Here is a 27,541-nt window from a genome sequence, read left to right as displayed (position 1 = left end):
TGTCGGTAGATTTACTGGCACGTAAAAGAACTCCTGCGGGACTAAATTCCGGCAACTCGGCGTCTCCGAAAACCGTAAAAGAGTAGTTAGTGGGACGTAAAACAAATAACATTATTATTAAAAACTGTGAGGCTTCGGCGATTTTCCGGTCGTTAGAAGTTCTAGTTTCTCGGCCCTCGTCATATTAGCTCGCAGCATCACTGCAGAACCTTTCTTTACTTGTTAACTGTTCCTCACAAACCACAAATCCCGTATTGCACAACATTCGAGTTACAGAGTATTTTTTGCTTCAAGGGAGGAAATGTTTGCTTCGAGAAATTGAGAAATCCGTGTAACCGAATGTCGAGCAATAGAGAAATAAAAACACGTGGAGAATAGAACAAACAGCCGGGAAATTTAAGTCGCTTCGAGATTCTAAAATTCGAGATATCGAGATTCGACTGTAGTCAAAAAACACTGCGTATTATGTTTTCTGTTATGATCAGAGATTCATGGTATTTGTCCATTGCGTAGGGGCCTTGTTGGATCCTCAAATGCTAGGATGCTGTTAAAGGAAATCGCAAAAATGACTGGTGGCGTTATGTTGATGAGTTAGGTAGTTTGCCGTTCCTTTCCGCACTGGTCCACCGACCATATGGTTGCATCGTTCATAACTAGACCCCGGAGTTTTAGGTAATAAGAGGTTAGAATTCAAACTAAATTTATTATGAAGAAGCATCATCTAGCTCGCACTTCCGTAATGTAACGAGAGTTACATAAGTTAAATACTCATTTAACTGATGTTTTCTTCGTCTCCCAAAAATCTCTTCATCCTCTCATTGAGTTTTTCCTGCATTCTTCATCCAGGTGTAAGTGGTTCTGGTGTTGTTTCATCTGCAAATGGATGATTATCGATTAGTGAGCTGCCTCTGTGGATCAGTGGAAGAGTGTCGGCCTCCGGATCAAACCCGGCAGAGGTGGTCAGATATTTGAAGGGTGGAAAAAATTCCATTCGACACTCCATGTCGTACGATGTCGGCATGTAAAAGATCTCTGGTGCCACGTTTCGTGTTTACCCGACAAAATTCATTAAATCCCAGCCATAGACGCCCAAGAGAGTTTCGGTTTACTCGGTCTGCCATCTAGTGGGCCTAGAGTAAAACGGAACGTCGAAATTGACGAGCAGACAGCCATGGCGTCAAATTGAAATGTCTGCACACGGTAGTTGAGGTCATACCATTATTATTATTATTATTATTATTATTATTATTATTATTATTATTATTATTATTATCGATTAGTGTTCGGATATAAACGCATATAATTTTATCGGTGATGTTTCACTTTCACTTTCGTGGTTTCTAATGAAAGGGCAAGGTTCAAAATTATTTTAGTCATTCCGTCTTCACTCATTCTGAGAATGGCAGGCTGAGTGGCTCAGAAGGTTGAGGCGCTGGCCTTCTGACCCGAACTTGGCAGATTCGATCCTGACTCAGTCCGATGATATTTGAAAGTACGCCAGCCTCGTGTCAGTAGATTTATAGCCACGTAAAATAACTCCTGCGGGACTAAATTCTGGCGTCTCCGAATACCGTAACAGTAGTTGGTGGATGGTAAAGCCATTATTATTATTATTATTATTATTATTATTATTATTATTATTATTATTATTATTATTATTATTATTTGAGAGTGTGCCCATAGAATTACAATTGCTTTTTTATGAATATGTATGAGATTTTCCGGCATGATAGTACATATTTCCTGAGATTTGCTTTTATCTAGATTCCATCTCTACAATCCGGCTCCATGGTTAAATACTTAGCGTGCTGGCCTTTGGTCACAGGGGTCCCGGGTTCGATTCCCGGCGGGGTCGGGAATTTTAACCATAATTGGTTAATTTCGCTGGCACGGGGGCTGGGTGTATGTGTCTTCATCATCATTTCATCCTCATCTCGACGCGCAGGTTGCTTACGGGCGTCATATCAAAAGACCTGCATCTGGCAAGCCGAACTTATCCTCGGACACTCCCGGCACAAAAAGCCATACGCCATTTCATTTCATTTCCATCTCTCCAAACTAGGCCGCAGAGTTTCCGTAGAATTTTTTCTTTCTTGCTTTTCTATATCTTTGATTAATGATCTCCGACGTATGATTAAGGTTCCCGACGCAGAGAATGCTTCGAGTATGATTATTGTATTACAGTGCTGTTTTTATTCACTCGTTATGCCCAACTAAGGAGCCCGTGTGAGCTTATTAGCACTTTTTATTTTTTTCTTCTTTTCTCCCCAGTATCTCTTCATCCTCTCGCTGTGTTCCTTTTTACGTTGTTCAGTCCATCCTGTGTCTAGTCGGGTGGGCTTTATAGAAAATGTGTGTTTGTGATTTAAGATTCCGGATTTTATTCTATCATAAATAGTTTCTTCATTAATACCAATTTCATTTAGGTCTTCACTGATTTCTTGTAGACCGGGCGAGTTGGCCGTGCGGTTAGGAGCGCGCAGCTGTGAGCTCGCATCGGGGAGATAGTGGGTTCGAACCCCACTGTCGGCAGCCCTGAAGATGGTTGTGCGTGGTTTCCCATTCTCACACCAGGCAAACGCTGGGGCTGTACCTTCATAAAGGACACGGCCGCTTCCTTCCCATTCCTTGGCCTTCCCTGTCCCATCGTCGCCATAAGACCTGTCAGTGCCGGTGCGACGTAAAGCAACTAGCAAAAAAATTTTTTTTTGTGTAGTCAGTTATTGTGATTTTTTATCGATAAGACTAAATTTAAAATTTTCTTCGTGATCCTATTATTATCCATTCTTTGTAGTCTAAGTGACCATACAATTGAGGAGTTGGATGCAATAACAGCGTAAGTAGATTTACGTTATTTTGAGAAACAGAAGCTTGAAGTTTATAAATGTTCTGAGTTAAAAGTAATATTAGGAATCAACCTGAATTTCATTAAAAGACGTTTGAAACAGCCAGGAAATGTATTTCCCAAAGAATTTTATTGATCTGTTAGCATATAAGAAAGACAGAGTTATTTAAAATTTCCTTTTATACGCTGTTATTGCATGAAGAGCAGGAATATTATATTTTGCCATACACCAGTATTGATCAGGGAGATAGAAAAGCATGATCACCCACTATAGAGGAACAAAAGTGGCAGTTTATCACACCTCAGTTCTCAAAAATATCTAAACTTACTCAAATTAACAACAAATTCATTAAAATAATTGTCAACTAAGAAAGGTAAAAAATAAGTTTATTCGTTATATAATATTCACCTTTTTTGTTCTTTATTGAGCAAAGGGCCGAGAGAGGTTTGTTACAGTGTTCTCCCCAACTATAGTATTAGGCTACGGTAATTCCCCACCTTCCTCAACAAATATTTGAAATGTTACAAAATTAGAAACATTGCTTTCTGAACAACTTGTATTCCTATTTTCATTTAAAAAGTGATTCTCTAAACTTAAAAAATGAAAAGAAACCAAAAACATATCACAAAGTATATAATTAGGATTTAGACATTGTATATCTTACTTGTTTAAAATACTTAAATACCGCATCATTGACCAAAATCAGGATGATTCACCTTTCACATGCTGCATTAGCGGACTGTAAGGAATCATTACGCACACATGACTTTCACACACCACTCAAAATTTTCAGGTTTTAAGTATTTCATTAGTGAAAGAACATCAACCCTTTTGTCTGCACTAGCCACAAAACCTTCTCTTGCGCTCGCTGACATCTTCTCTAGCCACAGAACTGGCAGCAACTGAACGTGCAGCTCGTGAAGCATGCTTCATGCAATAACAGCGTAGCGCATGGTACTGGTTTTAGTGAGCTCCTGACCTTTATCGGCACCCTAGCGAACTAAGACCTGGACTAGGTTGTAGTGAAGGGACCGAGAAATCCAAAAACGGTATTTATGCAATAACAGCGTAAGTAGACTTACGCTGTTATTGCATCTAGCTCCTCAATTATAATCGCGGTTTTCTGATGGTATCTCTGATATTTTCTGTAACTTGATAGATTTCATGTGATTTCTTTTTCATCCAAATTACATTTTCGCATTCTGGTCCTAAGATTTTTTGACGATGTTCGTTTCTTGTTTTTCGATCATCTTTATTCGGGATTTGTCACCAATTATAATAATTTCGGATGCATAAAATGCGTCTGCTTTAACTACTGTGTTGTAATGTCGTAACTTTGCCTTTTTATGTAGTTCTTTTATTGTATCCCTTCCGAGTAAATTTGTATGCTCTTTGAAGTTCTTCAGTTCTTTGTTAGTTTGCTGATTTAACTCTGATGGTTCAATCATGTCACTTAGATGCTTAAATTTGTCTACTTGAGCGATATTCCATATTTTGGTGATTAACGGTTGACCGTTGAAACCTGATTTAGTCCTTTCCATACACTTTGTCTTTTCATGAAAAATATGGAGTCTTGTTTTGACTGCTATTTCATGGAGTTTTTCTACAGGCTGGATTGCTTCTTGTCTGTTGTTGGGTAGGATAGCAATGTCATCAGCAAATGCTAGGCAATTAAGGCGAATTTCGTTTTGTATTATAATGCCTAAGTTTATTCTTATTATTATTATGATTATTATTATTATTATTATTATTATTATTATTATTATTATTATTATTATTCGAGAGCGTGTAGAAAATTAGTTCGTGAGGTTATCTCTACTGTTACCAATTCCAAACGCACACAACAGTACAGAAACAACATTTACAAAGATTATTACTCCCGAAGTAGGTATATGTGACTTAAAATACAACGTCCAAAGTCCCTAAGACAAGGATGAATTAGACACAATGAATTTGCTTGCAGCCCGCAGTCGAGACCGCCAAGTAAGTTGTGAATCGCAGTTATTATTAATTCGTGTCGACATCAGCAGCTAGCAATATGAAAATATCGATATTGGAGCGAAACAATTGGCTGCAGCGCCAAGGAAGGGCGGAAGAGGTGGTGGAATGAGGGGAGGGGGAAACCCATGCATCAACGTTAAACTTCATTTCCTTATCTCCGAACATTGGAGAAAAATTGCTCCACACAAATACACAAGAGGCTGGTATATACATTATTTCACTTTTTTTAATAATTTAGAAAAAAATGTGGGATGAAAAGTTATTCCTGTTATCGACTGGGCTGAGCTTTATTTGTGAGAGGAAAGAAAAACTTTCTCTCTCTTCAAGAAAACATCTTGCATGATTAATGGCGAATTCTTTTTGTGATTGATTGAGAGGGGAGTGGGAGGGGTGAATGTCGTTTACAATTCCCGAGAAGAAGACGACTTTTACTGCTCCTTGAAGAAGAGAAATAGAAGAATAAAAATACTTTGCTACTGACTGGAGTGAGATATTTTGAATAATAGTGTTGGCAGTGGTCGGTCGCTGCGTCAAATTAGGATCTGTCGAGTTCTGTCGTCCAGGGAGGGGATGGTGTTCCACAGTAGAGAGGCCCACGAAATTTCGGGTTTATAGTGAGTCTCCACGTCAAGAGGCAGTGCGCTGATGCCAGATCTACTGCAACACAAAGCTGTGCAAGTCCAGGCGCACAATGTGACAGAATTCATATACAGCCTTGCTTTTAGTGAAATAAAAATGTTGTCAAATTTCCATGTGGGAAAATGAAATGATCATAATCTCTCTCTCGGTCTTGGCCATCCATCCATATTTCACATCACAGCCTGCACGGTTGTTAGATAATATTGTCTGGCCATCCATCCACACCTTACATCACAGCCTGCACGGTTGTTAGATAACATTGTCTGGCCATCCATCCATACCTTACATCACAGCCTGCACGGTTGCTAGGTTACTTTTCCGCCACACAGTGTGTTACGTAAATTTTCGGATGACCCACAGCTCAAGACGAAACCTCGAAATTTTCGATGTAGTTATTTGTTCGTTGCATATAATTTTACCTCATGCACTATAGACCGAACGGCGGTACAATTATTAAGTATGATACGGCGAAGTTCAGAGCGTGATTTAAATGCACACATTGTAACGCATTACATTTTAAAAATCAATTTGATATGTAATAATAATAATAATAATAATAATAATAATAATAATAATAATAATAATAATAATAATAATAATAATAATAATAACTTATACGTAATACGTTATAATAATACCATTTTCGCGAATATAGTTGTATTAGGAAAGTAATAGTTAAAAATGTTTACATACTTTTAGGCCTGTCCACTATCCTCAGATAGTGTTGCCATTCCTTCCATAAATTCCTCCACGTCCCTGAATGGTCCAGGTTCAGCCGAATCGGAACCAGTTGGCGATGAGTAGACGTGCAATGCTGGGTGGAAGTGCGATCGATAACTCATGGATGCTGTCTGATATCGAGCTCTGCTTGGTTTTAATAACTGTTTCGGACATGTATACACATTTCTTTCAGCTTAGTCACCAATGGACAATGAATAACAAAATATGTTACTAACTTTTCTCTGTTATCACCCGAGAATTTTCAGGTAGTATTTATTGTTTTAAAATAGCTTTGTTCTTATGTAATTCTTTTTGTCCAGTATTTTTTGTCACCAGGCAATAAAAAAATCTCCGTTTGATAAAAAATTATATCCCGCGTGATAATTTATCTATCTACAAACATATAGACTCGCGCCAAATTAACGCAATTGTGAAAAACAGGCCTTGCATTAATTATTTATGACTTTGCATTTGGCAACATAAGAAAGAGCGGAATTTTATCTGTAAGAACACGCCATAATTTTATTAGATTTTATTATTATTATTATTATTATTATTATTATTATTATTATTATTATTATTATTATTATTATTATACTGAGCTCGATAGCCGCAGTCGCTTAAGTGCGGCCAGTATCCAGGATTTGGGAGATAGTTGGTTCGAAGCCCACTGTCGACAGCCCTGAAGATAATTTTCCGTAGTTTCCCATTTTCACACCAGACAAATGCTGAGGCTTTGCCTTAAGTAAGGCCACGGCCTCTTCCTTCCCCCTCCTAGCCCTTTCCATAAAACCAATCTGTGGCGGTGCAACGTAAACTAAATTGCAAATAAAAACTCACCAATAATATTACACTGAGTGACTATTTGGTGTTAATTGAGGTGTGCTATGTCTCTTCTAGTATCACTCATCTCCATTAAATGGCGTTCGTGCTGCAGTTATAAACAACTGTAGTTCTTCAAATAATTTCTTAGTAGTCAGCTCGGCAGGTTGGTAAGGCGTTTCCTTATTGCTAATATTGCTGAAACCTTGTCACCCATCTTGTGAGGTGCATCAGTTCGTTCATTACTTCTTCCTCTTCAAGTGTCATCTTCTCAGTGGGCGTTGGTGATCAGTTTGGTCTTGGCCTCCCTGCTAACTGCTGCTTTAAAGAATTAGGTTGAAATGAAATGGCGTGTGGCTTTTAGTGCCGGGAGTGTCGAGGACAAAAATTCGGTTGATGGTGTATTAGACCACTGACATGGGTTAAATAGGCAAGAAATGCATGGTCACCCAGGGCCTCCGTTTCCTTTTAATTCTCCTTGTACTGTGACTTGGAGATGGTATTTCTCAGTACGAATAATGTGACCAAGGTAGGCTATCTTCCTTTCTTTCATGTTTCTGGTGCATAACCCTGTTTTTCTTACGTAATGCACCCAAGATAATCTTGCATACGACGGTACCACCTGATCTTAAAGGGTGATTGTTGCGGCCGTGAGTGGGCATGCCTCTGCATCGTAAAACGAAGCGAAGAAGATACAACATTTAGGGACTCGGTTCCTAAGATGCATCTCTCATTTAGGGAGCATCAGTTTGTCAATTTTTACAAAGAGATAGTTTGAAAAGACTTATAAACTTGCATTAAGGTAAACTCTTTTGAGCACTCCCTGTGGGTGGAGGACGCAGACGAAGAATACACCCACGCTATCCCCTGCCTGTCGTAAGAGGCGACTAAAAAGGGCCACCAAGGGATGAGACTACTTGTAATTTGTACCATCACGCGGGGAACACCATGGGTTTCCTTTACTTGCGAGTAGTACCATTGTGTTAGGTACACAATAGGTTTGTGATTAGCAGCAACAGAGTGTGAATCAGGGTGAGTTTTACAGTACCCGTGATTAGTACCACTAAATGTGGAACACCATGGGCTTATGTTGCCTGTAATTAGTATCCACTATGTGAGGAACACCATAGGTTTGCGTTGCTTGTAAGTGGCGCCGTAATGTGAGAAACACCATAGGTCTGCGTTACCTGTGCATATAATATTACCTGTAAGTAGTACGATAGTGTGTGGAATACCGCGAGTCTACGTTACTTTTGATTAGTACCGCAACATGACAAACACCATGGTTCTACTTTACCAGCGATAAGTACTATTATGAGGGGCCGATGACTTGGATTTTGGACCCCTTATGACAACAAGCATCATCGATTCAGGATTGTGCTTTAGAAGCAGTCCCTTGGTCAGTAATACTATTGTTTTACGATAGTTCTGGGAATGTGGAGCATTGCGGGTCGGATCCACTGATTGTTTTAAATTCACATTCACCCATTTTTCTTCGTCATCACGTTTTGAATTCTGGTCAGCGGATGATTTTGGACTTTTAAATTGTCATTCAGTTCGTCTCATTTCGTACTATTAAGGGCCGATGACCGAGCTCGATAGCTGCAGTCGCTTAAGTGCGGCCAGTATCCAGTAGTCGGGAGATAATGGGTTTGAACCCCACTGTCGGCAGCCCTGAAGATGGTTTTCCGTGGTTTCCCATTTTCACACCAGGCAAATGCTGGGGCTGTACCTTAAGGCCACGGCCGCTTCCTTCCCATTCCTAGGCCTTTCCTATCCCATCGTCGCCATAAGACCTACCTGTATCGGTGTGATGTAAAGCAAATAGCAAAAAAAAAAAAAAAAGGCCGATGAGCTAGATGTAAGGCCCTTTTAAACAACAAGCATCATCAACAACTCTTTTGAGGAGATTCAAAGTAAACGCAAAGGGGCAAACCGTAAGTCAAGAGTACAGAAAACTAAATACACAATTATTATAAAGCCTTGATCATAATTTCCACAAGTAATCAGTACTTTAAGGGCAGAAGACTCCCTTCAGCATGCACTTAAACGCGACCAAACATTTCGTTTCTCAAACCTTTTTCGCTTAGATTTTGACCGTGTCTTGCTTTGATCACGTTGGGCCTTGCTCCTGGAGCAAGGGAACTCTTGCTGAGTGAACGAGATCCGGAACGGAAACGGCGAGACCTTGTATACGATCAGTGGCGAGAACGGGAACGAGAACGGCTCCTAGTGCATGAGCGTGTGTGTGAGCGAGACCTGGACCTGCTGCTACGGCGGCTATGACGACGATGCGGAAACGATGGCCTCCTATACCCAGCCGTCTGTACACGAAGTTCCCTTCCCTTCCGTCCAGGCTTTGCTATGGTTTTAAATTGAAAGTCATTTTGTCAAAGTTTTAAATTGTGGAGAGTCCACTGACAGCTAGCCTGTGAAGGCACAAACATCACTGAATGAGGTGGGTGAATCAGTGGACCTTTTTCACTCACCCCGGTCTAAAATCAGACATGCTCTAATGACCTCATGAATGTAAGGCCCTATCTGTAAGATATGTAAATGTTACTAGATGTAGTTTAATAACGTCAATTATTTAAGGAGATTTAGTTTGATTTATTTAATTTATTTATTTATTTATTTATTTATTTATTTATTTATTTATTTATTTATTTATTTATTTATTTATTTAAGGTGTTGTAAATATGCACATAGAAAGGTCTTTAGATTTAGTTTGAACTTGGTTATTATTTTAGGAAATTAGTGTTATTTATTTAAGGTGTATTTCTTGTATATTATGTTTTGTTGAATTATCTTTAATTGGGAAAATAACCTGTTGATGATAATGATAAATAATTCTATTCTATTCTATCTATTCTATAAAATACACCCTCAGTTCGTACATCAAACGGTTCTGAGGGAATAATTATTTTCGGATCTAACAATCATTCGAACACCATACAAGTGGAATCTTCCCTTCCCTGACGTAGAAGGCGATCATCCATTGCATTAAGTGAATCTTCAGCATCTCTTTTATCATAAAACCTTGCGAAAGCAAATCCTCTACTTCTTCGTGAAAATCTGTCTCGAGGTACATAGATATCACCTACTTCTCAACAAACAAATAAACAAACAAACAAACAATAAAAAACGCTGCACAAGTCTTCAAGCGTTGTTTTATAGTTCAAGTCATCTACCTATTAAGGATACCATTCCTTCTAAACGAAGTGGAGGCCTCCCATAACTTATTTTCGCGATTCTATGAACAAAGCTCACATTCAGAGGAAGCGATCCGACACTACCGAGCGTCTCAAATGATTTAGTGAGTTGATTAAACAGTAGATACTCTGTATTCTTTGCAATTGTTTCCCATCGACGTATAGTAGATCGAATCATAATTGAGGACCGTTGTGACAAAACTGAACAACTACAAAATTTCCGAAAATGAGCTTATATGACGTCGTGTAGTTTAATAAGAGAGAAATCAATTGCACTGATCAGAATTGAGCTGCGGGAATAAAAAATTATCAAAATTCAACATCTACATACTATTACGAATTTTATTTATATTTACGAGGTTTGTTTTTTTTACTTTTGGCGACCACTAAGTTTTTGATAATATTGAGAAACAACTGAGAAATGTGGAAACTGTACCAGTCCCCTCTCAATATCACAAAATACTGAATCATCACGGGCGATGATTTGTTCTCGGGAAGACCTGGGAAGTGTACGACTTGAAATCAGCAAGTAGACAGATTTTGAAACAGAAGTTACACTTCAGGTAACAAAAGTGCGGGTTTTAACGTACGTGAAATCTAAAAATCGGATTCATTGCAAACTTCAAACAAATTGTTTTGGTGCTCCTATTGTTGTTGAGGTGTTGAAAACTGGTACAGCCGACTTCAGAAGCATGGACAAGACATTGCATATCAAATTATGAAATCATATCAGTGTTAAGAAACTTATGAAATATTTCCTTTCATCTTCTGAGAAGGCAAAACTGTTCCATTCTGCAGTGTTGCAGGGTTGCTCATAGCAAAGTGAGGACAATAATGATGCTGAGTATTCAAACAAGCCATTATACTAATTGCCAGTGTCTAGTTCTACATAATTTTGCAAATTTTTGTTTCTGTAGATGTTGAGTTTTGTAGAAAACCCACAAATTTCAGCCCTATTTTCCTACCGATGTCAATAATTATTTTGAAAAGTGCGTTATAGTAACAACTTTTGTCTTAATGCTCTATTATAAGTGAATTTTGACTTTAATATTGAATTTTTATTTTGAAAGATAATCAGTAAAATGTGTTTCCTGAAACTTTTAATTTTTGTAATTGTTGGGGTTTACAGGAACGGTCCTCAGTATTCACAGCTCTTACTTAAGACTTTCGAGACTAGTGGACGTGAAAAAATTATAGAACATATGTTTATGAACGTTCTAGCCACAGTTTTCTCTCATTCAGATCCAGTATCTATTTGTTTACGTCTTTCATTATATACCACACACATATACGTTTTTCATTATATAGCTTCTCCCCCTACTTCCTTCCTCTCTCTTGTCGAGTTCTTAAGTAGTGTTCCATTACAATGATATACGAGTGGAATTATTCTTCAAAAAGTTTTCTAAAAGAACGAAAAAAGGCTTCTGAGACTTTCTAGGATAGAAACTCTTTTCAGAGGCGATCACAACACTGACTGCACCGCTAGAGATAAAGTTTGACATTTTCTCATCAGAAAATTTTCTTCTCTCTCTCTCTTCCTTTCTTTCCCTCAAACAGCCCCATCACACATATTCAAGTCGTATTCCAGTTTAAATTACCTTTCTGAATATCTCTCTTTGTGGTTCCTATTCCAATGCTTAATATGTGAGTGAAAGCCCTAATATATTATTATTACTGTATTTTATATTTTTTTTTCGGGAGGTAATGGTAGATAACAAGAATTAGTTTCTTCTTCTCTTGTGTCCTGTGATGGATGCTCAGAAATATGGCGATTTATTACTCGAGTTCCACGAGGAGGACTTTCTACTGTAGCTAGAATGGAGATGTCATTTATAAGAAAGAAAAATACGTAGGATATGTAATAAATTTTTGTATTCGTTTTATCTTGTGTTATTCAAAAGGTGCTGTTAAAAGAATTGGGTAATTTGTGGAGATGCGAGTCGCAGCATTCAGACTTTCTAATACTTTTTCTTTTCTTCGTGTGATAATATATACTCATCTCCTTTGCATTTTAAAGATTTATTGACATATAGGCAGTGAGTAGGCGGGTGTTTGCTCGCTGTTAAACGGGGAATGTTATTGATAAATTGATATGGTAGCAGTCATGAATAAGGCTGTGGTAAAGTAGTTCAATCCTTTATGGAACTTATTTTTTATTAGTAATGTATTTGAGTGCAAACTTAATTAATATATTGCTAGTGGACCCGTCCTGTTCCGCAGCATACCTTATACCAATGGTATGCATAAGTCTTTCCCGGTTTCACGAAGAGATGGCGCCAGCGAACTGTACGCAGCGTATGAATCAGTTTGTTCGTCTGACATTTACCTACCAACATACACAAGTTGAGTCCGCCAAACACTAGCGTCTGTGTTGTCTCGTTCAGTGATCATGTCGACGTTTGTACCTGAAAAAAAAGAATATTTGCGGCACGCATTGCTTATCTTATGTAATCAAAAGAAAAAGGCTGTGGAAAGTCATCGTTTGTTGGTAACACGCTCCATCGATTAGAACAAGTGAGACATAGCTTCGACAACTCTTGAAGCCCGGCGAAACCGTTAATAAACAACGCTATCGCCAACAAATGATTAATTTAAATCTCGTATTGATCGACAGACGACCGGAATGGGCCAGAAGATATGGCAAAATGGTTGTGTGGCACAACAATGCGCCGTCTCACACAGCAAAACCAGTGAAGGACACCTTGGAATCGCTTGGATGGAACGTCCTTCCGCACCCGCCGTACTGCCCCGACCTGGCGCCATCTGGAAGCATGCAGGGTCGCCGCCACCCTAAAAATCCAATGTGTGCTAAAGAAGGCTCTAACATGCAAACGATTTTCCTCGAACACAGACGTCAAACAGTACTTATTCGCAACACAGTCCCAGGAATTTTTCGAGACGACCGTTCACCGCCTTTCGCAGTGGCACAAATGCTTCAACAGTGCTGGGCAGTACTTTTGAAATAACGGTACATGTTTTCGTTTTATAGCCTCTGGCTCGTTTCTTTTCGAATGGCCCTTAGAAAACGAAAGAAATGGGTTGAAGAAACAAGGATTATTCTTTTTAAGAGGCTTTACTAGGCCATCGTCCCTAAACCAGAAAAGACAAGGAGGAATTTGATAAATCCAAAGCAGATTTGAAAGAGAGGGATCTATTTCGAATGAAGGTTGAGCAATTTATGGGGTTCCTGGAAGTAGCTCGCTCAAGCTCCGAGAACTCCCACGTGTGTCAGAGGAGACTGTACCCATCAGACAGGAGCTACCTGTCAGCTCACTTAGCCGCAGTGTCTCTCTTTGATGGCTACAAATTAGTCTTGCATCACTGTTTTTAATTGTTCATTGTTTTTTACTTGACACCAGGATCCTAGGAGGGCGTGGTCCGTTTTATAAGGTTTCATTATCTCCTCTTCTTTTTTTGTTTAACTCATTAATTAATTATCATTTCTGTGTGTGTATAGATATTAGCTGCTACCTCCATCATCACCACCACCACCACACCCTTCTGCTGTGCTGTGATGACACAGGGTGATTAAGAAATTGATGAACCATCATTTACTTTGTTTGTACTTCTTTTTATTATTATTAAAAGTGACAAAGTAATAGGCATATCCTGTTTCTTTAGCACGTATCATGACAAACTGCCATTTACGAACATAATTAGTGTTAACTCTTTTTATGAGCTGTTTGTGTGACATGGAGTTTCTCGTCGAGAATGCAGATTATCTCCGAAGATTGTACAGTAATGGAAATGTGTTGCCGAATACCACTCCAGATATGGTAAAAAATATATAAAAATATCACTGAAATACTATATTTTCTTATTAATTGTTTAAGGGGATAATCCTTTATATCTTAATTACTTATATTTATTAATATAATAATAGAATTAAAAGATTGAGAGGAGCGGCGGATGATTTCAGTAGCGCCTTAGTCTAAAGATTAATCCTCAGCCTTGTAAAATTACTTCCATAATTCTAAAAAAAAAGTAAGACATTCTTGTATAGTGAGATCATTTTTTTAATTCTAAAAACTAAACCTTAACCATGTAAAGTAAAATCTTTTCGAAAATTCTAAAGTATAAGTCATAGAGTCTTAAAATTAGATCCCGGTTGTTTAGGCTATAATAGGTTAGAATGCAAACATACTAAAGCAAATAACAAGTATACTCCACCCGGACAACAGTTCTGCTATGAGATTTGCATAAATATTAGGGTCCCGGTCTATTAGAACCCTAAATCGTATGTTGCACTCGCTACACTGTTGAAGAGCGGGTAGACGACAGCTCCCACCAGGTAAGTTGATTTGCATTCTAACTTATTACTGCCTAAACATCCGGGCACTACTTATAAGGTAAGGTCACTTCCTGTATTTTGAAAATAATCTGTAGTCTTATAAAGTAAATGATTTTCAAAATTTTAAAAGAAAATATAACCTATAAAGTAACATTATTTTTTAAAATTCTACTAACAAAACAGTGTTATGAAGTAAGGTCCTATCCAATATTCTAAATAAATAAATAAATTAATAATTAAATAAATAAATAAATAAATAAATAAGACTTAGCTTTATAAAGTAAAATCATTTTCAAAATTCTAAAAATAAGTCGTGATCGCATAAAATGAGACCATTTCCAAAATTGTAAACGAAACCCGCTTATATAAAGTAAAGTGATTGTCACAGTCCTTTAAAAAATAAGCCATACCTTTACACCGCTAGGCCATTTGAAAATCTAAAAAGTAACCAAAACATGAGGCAATTTTCAACATTCTAAAAGTATAAAGGGGATACTCCTTCATCTCTATGTATTTATTAATATAATATTATAATTAAACGATTGAAGGGAGCGGCTTATAATTAGGATTTTGGGAAATGATCTTACTTTATAAGGCTAAGGTTTAATTTTTAAAATGTTAATAATGGTTTCACTATATAAGACTGTCTTACATTTTTTTTAAATTTTGGAAATTACTTTGTAAGGCTTTAGCTTGTATTTAGAATTTGGGAAGTAATTTTACAAGGCTGAGGATTAATGTTTAGGCTAAGGCGCTGCTCAAATCAAATCATAAAATGTGGCGTCATTTCTAAAATTCTAAGAATTAAGCTTACCCTTATACCGGTAAACAATTTTCAGAATCTTAAGTAATAACTGTAGCTATACAAAGTGAAGCGATTTCCATTTTCTTAGAAATACATCATGGGTATATAAAGGGAACTCATTTCTCAGATCCTCGAAAATGAATGATGGCCCATAGCGGTGGAAGATGTTTTCAAAGATTTTACAAAATAGAACATGTCCTTGTATGACGAAATATTTTTCCAGGTTTCAGAAATGTATAAGGTATGGTCATATAACACAAAAACGTGTCTAGTATTTAAAAAAATCTTGTCTCAAGCGGAGTCTATGCGGCTAGTTGTAATGTTTCGTTGGCCGCGTTTGTGCTATTGAGTCTTGACTTGACATTTGAGTGTGTTTAAATGAGTAAGGCTCATATCAGCAAAGTTTCTGACAAGTTAAGGAACCCCTTTTCACGGCAAAATTCTGGAACTCCGGCGTCCCTTAAGACCGATAGTAGTTACAGAGACCAGGTTTCATGATTATACACCCTTGCATTCGGGAGATGAGGGGTTCGCACACAACCGTTAGCAGCCCTGAAAGTAGTTTCCTAAGCTTCCTCATTTTCTGACCATGTGAATGCTGCGGCTTGCCTTAATTGAAGTCATGTCTCCTCCTTTCTCAGCGTTGCCGAAATCCTGTAGGTATTAATGCGAAGTTAAACCACTAGCTGTTACAACTCTGTTATCTCAGGTTAAGCCGTTCCGAAGATTGCGCAGAGTTAATCGCTATTATGTGGGAGCGAAGTATTCCTAAAATATTTAACATTAATGAATAATACCTTCTATATTGAGGCCTCTTCCAAGATTCATCTACGAAAAAACTTAAAATACATCGCCCTCTAAAGCAAGGTCATTTCGAAAATTCAGCGTGAAATAAATACAGTCCTGTCAGTCAAAACCACTTCCGAGATTCAAGGAGAAATAAACCGTAACTTTCTGAGGTGAAGTAATTTCTACGATACACCAACACAGACATGGTAGCTTGCTCTACACAGCCTCTAGAGTTACAAGTGGTTGCTATGACTTACCCATTGTCCATGCGACATATTCGTTTACTTCCATTCTAGTATGGACTTCATCAGCCTTGGCCTTGCATCACCTGACCACCTGCAAACAAATCTCAAGTACAGTCGAAATAGGTTATAACCGCTCCGAAGGGACTGCCAATCAGCTGTTCTTATGGCTAATGATGGCACAAACCGGGTTTTTTTGTGCGTGTGCTGAAATTCCAATATATGTAAGTTTTAGGCTTCACCCTTATATGGTAACAGAATCCAGTAACGGAAAATAAGTATCTATTTCTTCTTATTATTTTCTTCATGGGACCTGTAAATATTAATTCCTAGTTGGCGTCGACCTCTAAGACCTTTTGCTACCATGTTTTTCCTTCATTCCCACCTAGATATACCTGCTCCCTTCACAAAACTGCAGGTTGTTCTTATTGGGTCGTCTTGGATTTTTTTCTCTCTCTTCTGATAGTCCTAGAGTGGAGAGTCTGATTCTACCCAGCGCCTCACATTCGAAAAGTATGTGTTCTGCTGATTCCTCTGTTTTATTGCATTTCCTACATAAATTGTCTCTTATTACTCCAATTCTGTGTAGGTGTTTGTTTTTTGTTGTTTTTTTGTTTTCAGATGGCAGTGTCCTGTCAACAGTCCTACTACCCATCTTATATTTTCTCTGCTGAGTTTCAACAGTTCTTTAGTATGCTTCTCGTTTGGTCCTTGAGCAGTTCCTTTGCAAGTCTGCATCCTGGGCTATTTTTCCAGTTCTCCATTTGTTTCTTCTGTACCCATTTTCCTATGTAGTGTCGGGCTTGTCCATAGGAAATACCACATACAGGTTGTGGGCCTACGGAATATGTTTCTGCCCCTTTCCTGGCCAGTTTATCTGCCTTTTCATTTCCTTCCATACCTGCATTCCCTGGTACTCATTATTTTGACAATGTTGTACTTTGAGAGCTTCAGGAGAAGTGAATGGCAATACCAGACACTTCTGGATATTATCCGGACTGCTTCTAGTGCCTCAATGGCCGCTTGGCTGTCCGTAAAAATGAATATGTTCTTATTCCTGAGCATCTCATTACAGTGCAGTATTTGTGAAGATTCTCAGGACAAGAATCATGGACGATGTTGAATTTATACCTGTCTCAGAAGACAAATACACAAAAGAAGAGTTGTGGAGTGAGACTGAGAAGAATTTCACCGGTTTTCTCCTGAAGAATAGGTCCATTGATCGGCAGTTTTTGTGTTTTGCTGCTAAACCATCTAAGTAACGATTCTTCAAAATCTTTGTACTTAGATGATCTGGCCCGCTTGATATTTAAATAATTTTCTTCGAAAAGAGGCTGTATTTTCTCTCTGTCCTTCCAAATTGTAGAAATCGTTCAGTGTGATCCCCCCTCCAATTCCTTCGCGATGCTGATGTTTGTGTCCCCCTTTTCTAATCACCAAATTACGTGGGACTTTTCTTCAATTTTAAACACTTCCCTTTTCTTTTGCGACTACTTCACTGATGCTTGCCTTGACTATTTAACAGACAGACAAAAATCAATATTGGATGTTATAGCGGATACATTTCTTCGAAAATGTGATAAAACACGTCGTTTTATACGATGTCGTAATAAGGGATTGTCGTTATATCCAATATGTCGTTAAAAGCGATGTCGCAATAAACTGTTTCGACTGTAGATTATTTTTATTAATTTCCGTTCAGCCGTTAGTGCTGCTGCGCCCGTCTCTCTGCCTGATTTGAAGGACAACATAATAGTGAAATGGCGTATGGCTTTTAGTGACTCCCCTAGGCGACCTCCGCGTCGTGATGAAATGCCTATGAAGACGACGCAAACACCCAGCCCCCGTGCCAGCGAAATTAACCAATGATGGATAAAATTCCCGACCCTGTCGGGAATCGAACCCGGGACCCCTGTGACCAAAGGCCAGCACGCTAACCATTTAGCCATGGAGCCGGACAACATAATAGTGAAAATGCAAAACCAAACATAAATATGTCTTTTACTTTTGATAGCGACTCTTCGAGGGGCTCCATTTATCTCTGTACGCGCATGAAGTAAGCAACCCGCTGAACTCGCACCGCGAATAAGTTGCCTAACAAATGTAGATCACGGCGGGTATGTCCTGAGTTGGCAACACGAGATAAAATAGGATTCCTTGTAATTTAATTCCAGATAGAAATCAAGGATTCTTGTCGGTTTTAAGACACGTACGCGTACCGGGATATTGTCTTTAAAGGTGGTTCTGTACCGATGACAGTAAATTGGTCAAACACGAGTTTCGCCTATTTAAGCATTCATAAGGAGCTTACTCTGTGGATCATTTGTAGAACGTAGGGCTCTGGATTTCAAGATCGTGTGCATTCAAACTTGGCAGCGGTAATCATGTTCATGAAGGTCGGAAAAATGGTCCGTTGGAGACTCCATGTTGTGTGATGTTAAAACATCCGTGGTGACACATGTGGTGTTCAGCCGACAAAATTAATTTAACTCAGCTGTGGAGATCCACTTGTCTCCCAACTGGCGGAACAAAACAGAACGTCGAAATTGACGCATAGGCAGCCTAAATTGCGTCAGATCAAAATGTCCGCTCACGGTAATTGAAGTCATATTATTATTATTATTATTATTATTATTATTATTATTATTATTATTATTATTATTATTATTATTATTATTATTATTGTTGTCCGACTCGTTGGCTGAACGGTCAGCGTACTGGCCTTCGGTTCAGAGGGTCCCGGGTTCGATTCCCGACCGGGTCGGGGATTTTAACCTTAATTGGTTAATTCCAATGCCACGGGGGCTGGGTGTATGTGTTGTCTTCATCATCATTTCATCCTCATCACAACGCTCAGGTCGCCTACGGGCGTCAGTTAGAAAGACCTGCACCTGGCGAGCCGAACCCGCCCTGGGATATCCCGGCACCAAAACCCATACGACATTTCATTTCATTTTTTCATTATTATTATTATTATTATTATTATTATTATTCGTTATGGAGCGCGATTGAACTTATTTAGCTGATGTCGTTGCCTTCTTCTTCTTCTTCTTCTTCTTCTTCCAAAATCTCTTCATCTTCTCGCTGTGACTTTTCTTACGATCTTGACTAGGTTTTGTTGGTGGTAGTGCTTGAATGTTCTGCAAAGTTGTGATTGTGGACTAATTTTCTGAACTTAGATCTGTCTAATACACTGTCATCTGTGATGCCAGTTTCCTGAAGATCTTTTCCAACTTCGAGCAGCAAAAGTTTTTTGTTTTTTCATTGATAGGGCAAGGTTTAGATTCTTTTCTGGTCAGTCTCTGATTACTCATTCTCGGAATTAGACCTTAACATTTCAAATGTTTTTTTCTTAAATGTGTGTAAGATTTTCTTTGAGTGTTGATATCCCATGATTCATGAAATTTCCATATCACCTAGTTTCCCTCGGTAGAGACAGGTTCTTAAGATTTCTCTTTATTGCATTTCTACATCTTTAATCAGTGATCAGTGTTCCGGCCCCATACAGTGCTTCAGACTTGATTACATTCTTGTATTGCCTTAATTTTGCATTTCGAGATATTGCTTTTTTAAATATATCCACTCCCAAGTGAGTCTGTACGCTCTGTGTAATTTACAGATTTTTTCTTTGTTTACCTCACGATTCAGTCCTGAATGTTGGATGACATCTCCCAGGTATCTGAATTTAGACACTTGAGATATTTTGCCAAATTAGGTTTTCATTGGTTGTCCGTTTACGTACCGAAGAGATCCTTCCATGTACCTAGTAGTCTCTCTGGTATGAGACATGGAGTCCTGTTCTTGACTCAGTTTCATGGATTTTTCACGGATGCAATCAGTTCCTGTCTCCTACTGGACAAGATTGCTAAGTCGTCAGTGAAGGCCAAACACGATTACTGGCACGTAAAAGAAATCCTGCGGGACTAATTTACGGCACCTCGGCGTCTCCGAAAACCGAAAAAGTAGCTGAAGGGACGTAAATCCATTATTATTATTATTATTATTATTATTATTATTATTATTATTATTATTATTATTATTATTATTATTAGTACGTGCCAGTAAATCTACCGCCGCGAGGCTGACGTATTTGACCACCTTCAAATACCATAGAACTGAACAAATATCAAACCCTCCGGGAGAAAGTGGGTTCAAACCGCACTGTCGGCAGGCCTGAAGACGGTTTTCCGTGGTTTCCCATTTTCACACCAGGCTGTACTTTAATTAAGGCCACGGCTGCTTCCTTCCCACTCGTAGGCTTTCTAATCTCATCGTCGCCATAAGACTAGTCTGTGTCGGTGCGACGTAAAGCAAATTGCCAAGTTGGGGTCAGAAGGCCAGCGCCTCAACCGTCTGAGCCACTCAGCCCGGCGTAACATGAACATTTAACATACAACAAGCAAACTGATAGCCACTGAGTGGAAGTTTTGTTTTTTACAAGTCGCTTCACATCGCAGTGACACAGATAGGTCTTATAGCGACGAAGGGATAGGAAAGCCTGGGAGTGGGAAGGAAGCGGGCGTGGGATCAAAAATAGAGAAGAGGTTATTTATCATTTTCAAATTATAGAATTTGTTGTTAATGAAATTTTATTAGTTGCTGTGGGGGTATTGTATGAAAAAATATAATAGTTTATAATGGCAAATAAGTTAAGGGTGATTGAGAATATAAAAAATAGGATTAATCAATTTATAGGTATTATCTGAGCAATATAGAAATATTAAGATTTTAAATTATTTTAGCATGACATACTAATGTTATAAATTAACTAATTTCTTCAGCAGAAGTAGGTTTTAATTACTATAAAATGGTTTAAGAGACCAGTACTTACTTTCAGTCATCTGATGATGAGTTTATTATGTTATTAATTCATTCGATGAATGAGTTAATATTAATTCTTTCAATTACAATAGGTATAAATCTGTGATTGGCTGTCGACAGTGGTTTCGAACCCTTTATCTCCTGTATACTGGATACTGACCGCACTTAAGTGACTGCAGCTATCGAGCTCGGTGAGGTGGAGTTTTGGAGGACAATAGGTGAAAATTCAAGGTTGTACGAAGTAAAGAACACTAAAATCAGAGAAATTATGGAGTTAGAGAAGAATTTGTTGGACTTGATTGAAGAAAGACGATTAAAATCGTTTGGACGCACGAAGAGCATGACAGATGACCGAATTCCCCAGGTGACGCTAACTTGGAAAGCTAAGAGAAACGGGTAAAACCCAGTGTACTGTAGATGGATCGTGTACGAAGAAGCATGTCTAGAAGAGATTTAGTCCCTTTGTCGGTAGCTCTGAAGATGGTTTTCGTGGTTTCCCATTTTCACACCACGAAAATGCTGGGGCTGCACCTTAATTAATGCCACGGCCGCTTTCTTCCTGCTCCTAGCATTTTCATATCTCATCGTCGCCATAAAACGAATCTATGTCGATGCGACGTAAAGCAAATTGTAAATAATAATAATAATAATAATAATAATAATAATAATAATAATAATAATAATAATAATGTGAAGAACATGCAGAAGATAGAGTATTGTACATAGATCTGTGGAACTACATTGTAGAATGTGCTCAATAGAAACATATTATTTAAATTATTAACATTGGTAACTGGTAACCGCCTGTTCTGGGTTTCGATCGTGCAACCATACGCAGAGAAGGCAAACGTCTAATCAACTTCATCGCGCATACGATGGTTGATCGAGAGACGACGAACATCAGGAATGAAAGGATCTTGTCTGGGAATGTTAAATTGGAACTAGACTCAGCCGGTGCGAATGTAAATACACTGTTAACAGTAGGCTTTATGACGTCCTCTCGCTCATAATTACTAACATTACAACTACTACTACTACAATACCATGACACGAGAAGGCAAAGCCTAGCAGATAGTAATTTGAGTAAGGAGAGAAGTGATCCATATCATGCCCAAAAATACACGTTTAATGTCACACATGGGGAGCGAGAATTAATTTGTTTGCTTACATATTTAATGTACTTATTTAATTATATCTGAGGCCACAGCGCGTCACACACACACACACACACACACACACAAAACTAATTAAGCATACAGACAAAGAGTATACAGCTGACACGTGTACTGGACAGTCGTGCCAAGAACAGGGACAGAAGAGCCTCCTTACTTCCGACAAATTCTAATAAGTCGCTTTGCAGACAAAGTGGAAAGTATAATCCTCCTTTAAATAGCACAAACACAATTTGTAAAAACTAATCTCAATCCAATGTGGAAGGAAGTTTGTGAAAACTAGTTCTTCTAATAAAAAAAGAAAATACCACAGCTAGGTATTTGTATATAGACAATATTTGTTTAGACAAATTGAAAAGATTTGTCGCACCTCGGGAAAAAGAAGGCCACAAGTGCAAAATTATAGAGGAGAGTCGTATAATATGGAATACCATTTACTTTTGGCAGTATAACTTCTTACTGAAATCAGTTATGAAGTATAAATAAATATGGTTTAAAAATTCAAATAATTAGCCAAGATTCTCTATATTTTTAAACTGTAAATTGTTAATGTCTTCACGTCAAAATTATTTCTTTCAAAAAGTTGCACTTGGTGGGTAATACGGAATAGTCGGCTAATATGGAATAGTAGGGTAAATAATATGTAAATTAAAATACAGCTTCAATACATTCTTTCAGTTATATTTAAGGAACGTTCTTACAGATGGACGTACAGAAATTTTAAAAAATCGAAAGAATATAATTGGCAATTAACTTAAATGATAATCTGTATACACTAATTATTCAGAGTTTTCTTTTTACAGTCACTTGTTCATTCAGTGACAAAAGTCACAGATGCAGAAACTGAGATCTATAGGTAGTTAAATGTTATAATATACCAGGATTAATGCAATTAATTTTAATTAATTTTAAACGTCATTTTACATTGAAACTAAAACAGTATTCCATATATCCCGACACACCATGTTTGAATTAAAGGATTCGTCATGCCCTAAACTTTGCACAACAAGGAAGTTACACTGGTGTAGCAATATAAGCCACTCTTGTACAATATGTAACATTGGATTTCCCAGGACTAAACTCAGTGTTGGTAATTAATACAAGCTTTATAAGAATTACCTGCAAAAGCTTTTCAAATATGAAAAACAAATATTCTTGCTCCACGCACTAACCTCACTCACGAGCATGTCGAAACTGAATACAAAGCATCATGAGAACATTTACCGTAATTCGACGAGTTTCCACGTGAGAGCAGTACCTTACAGGCAAGATATTGTGGTATTCCATATTGACCGACTATTCCATATTACCCGATTCTCCTGTACTTGTTAAATAATTGCAATGTGAGATTTAAAAAAGGTCTAGTAAATTCAGTTTTTAATATATTTATATATTTAATATTTATTTTTAATATTTTTTATATTTCAACATTGCAATTATCCCAGAAGTATCATTTTTGCACTTGTGGCCCTCTTCTCCCCAAGGTGCGATGTATGAAGGATAATACTTCTTAGGACAGAATGATATGAAAATTTGTAAAAACTTACCTTATTCCAGACCTACGTTCCTCGCTTTTCGTGTGTCCAGTCAATTCCTTTAGAGCTTTCGTATACAAAATGGTGCCATCGCATAAAACCTTCTAACCGTATATCACATATTTTGACCAGAGCCCGGATATTCAGGCTGTGTACTAGATTTGATTGCAAACATACTAAAGCAAATAAGAAGTATACTCCACCCGGAAAACAGTTCTGCTATGAGATTTGCCTATTAGGATCCCTAAAACTTATGTAACTGTCGGCACACTACAGAAGAGCGGGTAAGACGACAGTTCCTACCAGGTAAATTAGTTTGCATTCTAACCTATTACTGTCTAAACATCGGGACATTAATTATGATATATTTTATTTTATTACATCTCTAACGATACGACTACCTCTACGATCCACCCGACTGCCGCATGATTCTTTATGCAAATTTTGGTACTGATCATTGGAGGTGTGTAGATTTGTATCATGAACAAACTTACTTTTGATTTTGTAGCTACTGTTTTGTAAAAACTAACCTTATTGCAACCAAAGTAAAAAAGACGCTTTAAGTAATCCGGCGTAGTGAAAAACGATTTGTTAAAATGTTCAAATGTTCAATAAATATCCAATTTCTTTAAAATAATTTAAGAAATGGCTAGGAACACAACAAATAGGGAATCTGCCACCTGAGCGACTGTCCTAAATGCAGATCAGTATTGATTGATTCCAGGGAAAGTTCGACGAACTTAATCCCTATTCATACAAAATTTAAATTTGTGATAAATAAAGTTAAAGTTGTCAAAACTATTCTTATTTCGGGCATATTGAAAGCATTGTTTACGGGAAGTAATCCATTTTTAATCGGAAATATACTTGTGGGAACTAATCTTTCTCTGGAGAAATCATGTCGAAGTTAGCGAAAACCAGCGATTTTCCAGTTAAAACGAAATTAAATTCGTGGAATCCAATCTTATTCCATACGCAGTAAAGAATAAAGTTTAGGGAAACTAACCATATTTTTAAGTCAAAATGAAAAAAATATATTTGAAGGCTTGACAAAGTCTCTCGAGATAGAGTGAAGTGACATTTTCAGAAACTGTTGTTATACTAGGCAGTGTGAAAGACAATTTTGTGAAAAACTAGTCCATCATTTATTGGGATTAAGCAACACTTCTTAAGACTAATCTTTTTACAGGCAGATTTAGACGAAGTCCGTAGAATGTTATCGTTTGATGAACAATTAAAATTTGTGAAAAATATCTTATTCCAGACAAACTAAAACGATCTTTGTAAGAAATTAATAGCTGGTATTTTGTCGTTTAAATTAATATTTCTTTGTCGCAATTAAATGTTATATTTATTATTCTTTTGTTTATGTTTCTTATTTATTTAGTAATAGTAAAATACTTGGAGAGTAGACATCGGATGCATAAAATTTTATTTATTTTTAGTTTCTAATAAATCTCAACAAATATCAGTTAGCACAGAGATGTATGGTGTATAACTAAGAAGAAATTCTAGAAAAATCGTGTTTTACAGCCTGGAAAACCAGGGGGAAAAGCTTGAAATTTGAAAAGTTACTTGCACAATGAGAACTTCTCCCTGTTCTAAATATACGCATTTTACCGATGGCTTAACATTTTTAGGAATAGAAAGGGCGATTTAACTGATCAGACGTCCCAGATTAGGCAAAACTATCCCATTGTTGGGCATGTTGTCCAACTGTCCCCCGAAAAGCTCAGGGGACGCCTAAACATACCACTTTCGGTGGATATATAGATTTTTTCACAATGGTCAAAATCTCCTTCGCAAGTACCACAGCGTTGACAATGCTAACAAAGAAATCAGTTACCCTTACTTTAGGTTTTTGTTCTTATGCAATTCGGTCGCTGGTGGCGAATTCTGTTCTCTTGCATATAGCAACTCACGTACAGTGAAATTCAGTATAAACTAGGCCTATTGAGTTAGTAATTTGTTTGTTGAAAGCATTTTCTCCCATGTCTAAAAGTAGATAATCTCAAAGCTTTGTAAATGACTAAGATGATTTTTTCACATAATTATTTATGTACAATACTATGGCTTTCTGAATCTAGTGACAAGCATAGACTGGTTGTGAATAAAAGAAACATTCCCATGGAGTCAGTGTAAGTTTTGATGCAAATCATATTAAAAGTGGACAAAAGTTTTTCTTCTATATTAACTTAATGTTTTTGAGTACATAAAAGAAACTGTGCTAAAATTTAACTTCTCAGTTTTAAAAACTGCATTTTCGTTCATACATTTTTGAATGTATACGTTATTTTCACAATTGTTCAAAAGTACCAAGTAGGAATGCGAATCAAAGTGTATGTTGAAAGTCTAAATTAAGAGTGAATAAAATTAGACTTATACATTTGTGTTAATAATATGTAATTAATTAAAAGTGATTTGTGACTAGATTTTACCTCTCGATTTTTAAACTTTGTTCAGAATCTCACCATCCCATTTTGTCCTAACAAATGTCGTTAGTTTACATGCATGTCATCATCATCATAGAGAGATCACATTACTGCCCACAGGCGTTGAAACCTCCGCCTTGGGTTGCCGCCATCCTTCTTTACCAGTAGGTCATCCATTCTACTCGATGTCGTTGCTAAGCAACTGTACTTGTTACTAATTGTGATAGCTCTACCTCCCTCCTCCTGCAGCTCCTATCTCTAATATATTTACATAACGCATAATTACTTTTTCTTAACGAGTCGTTCGCTCCCTGCTCCATACTCTTATCGCTGGCTCCGCTCGCATCTCGTTGTTCTTTTGTTTTCCCACCGCTCTGCTGCAGTCTTTGCCATCTTATCTCCTGTCAGATATATCGTCTTACAACTGTGTATTGGCAAGGGATGAAACTTAGATTGTATCACTCACCCAACCCTTTTAAGACTTAAATTTAAAACTCTGCTGTACAAAGAAATTGACTCCGCTGTCTAATTTGGCACTTCAGCAGTCTTCAAATCGCGGTCGAACCGTTGCTTCGTCGTATATTTTACAATATTCTCTAAATATATGTAAATTGCCAAATGTTAATCAGTACAAGAATTATATACACGAACTAGTACTAAGTCTGTTTTCGAAATTACTACATATAAAGTAATTGGAAATTCTAACTGGACTATTAGTACATCGTATGAATAAAAGTTAAACTTTCCAGATTCTGTATGACTTTCGAATGGAATCAAAACAGGTATTTTAGTGTTTCGTTACGAAGCATATTGAGTGCAGTTGTAGTTCAGAGTTGGACTTTGGCGTCTCAGGATGTGCGTACTCTTGAGAAAGCTACATAGAACTGCCTAAACGAATCACCATCAACAGCGTCATAAGCCCTCACTCCATATGAGCAATTCGGAGAGGTTTGAAATAGAATCCAGGCTTTAGGTACGCAATCTGGTGATTAGAAATGATATGCAGTACCACCATCTCTCCTACCTTGCCGGCCAACATTGTGATGGCCCCTGTGGGTGCGGATAGTAGAATAACATCCACGGTTCATCGCCTGCCTGGCGTAAGAAGCGGCTAAAAAGGGCCGCAGGGGCTCTTAACTTGGCGACCACGGGGACCTTAGCTGAGTCCTGGAATTGCTACAACTTACTTGAGCCAGGCTCCTCTCTTTCATCTA

General features: G+C 37.7%; 1 protein-coding gene and 1 pseudogene across 1 annotated transcript in view; one reads left to right on the top strand and one right to left on the bottom strand.

The window, feature by feature from the left end:
* Positions 1-10,418, bottom strand: part of LOC136886235 (serine/arginine-rich splicing factor 2-like) — a 169,652-nt pseudogene extending 159,234 nt beyond the window's left edge.
* Positions 1-27,541, top strand: part of mbo (Nuclear pore complex protein Nup88) — a 533,759-nt gene that overhangs the window by 172,512 nt on the left and 333,706 nt on the right. The window lies entirely within an intron of this gene.

The sequence above is a fragment of the Anabrus simplex genome, chromosome X (assembly GCF_040414725.1).
Source record: "Anabrus simplex isolate iqAnaSimp1 chromosome X, ASM4041472v1, whole genome shotgun sequence".
In the NCBI taxonomy this organism is placed as follows: Eukaryota; Metazoa; Arthropoda; class Insecta; order Orthoptera; family Tettigoniidae; genus Anabrus; species Anabrus simplex.
The sequence above is the reverse complement of the archived record's forward strand: the minus strand, read 5'-3'. Positions and strand labels throughout refer to the sequence as shown.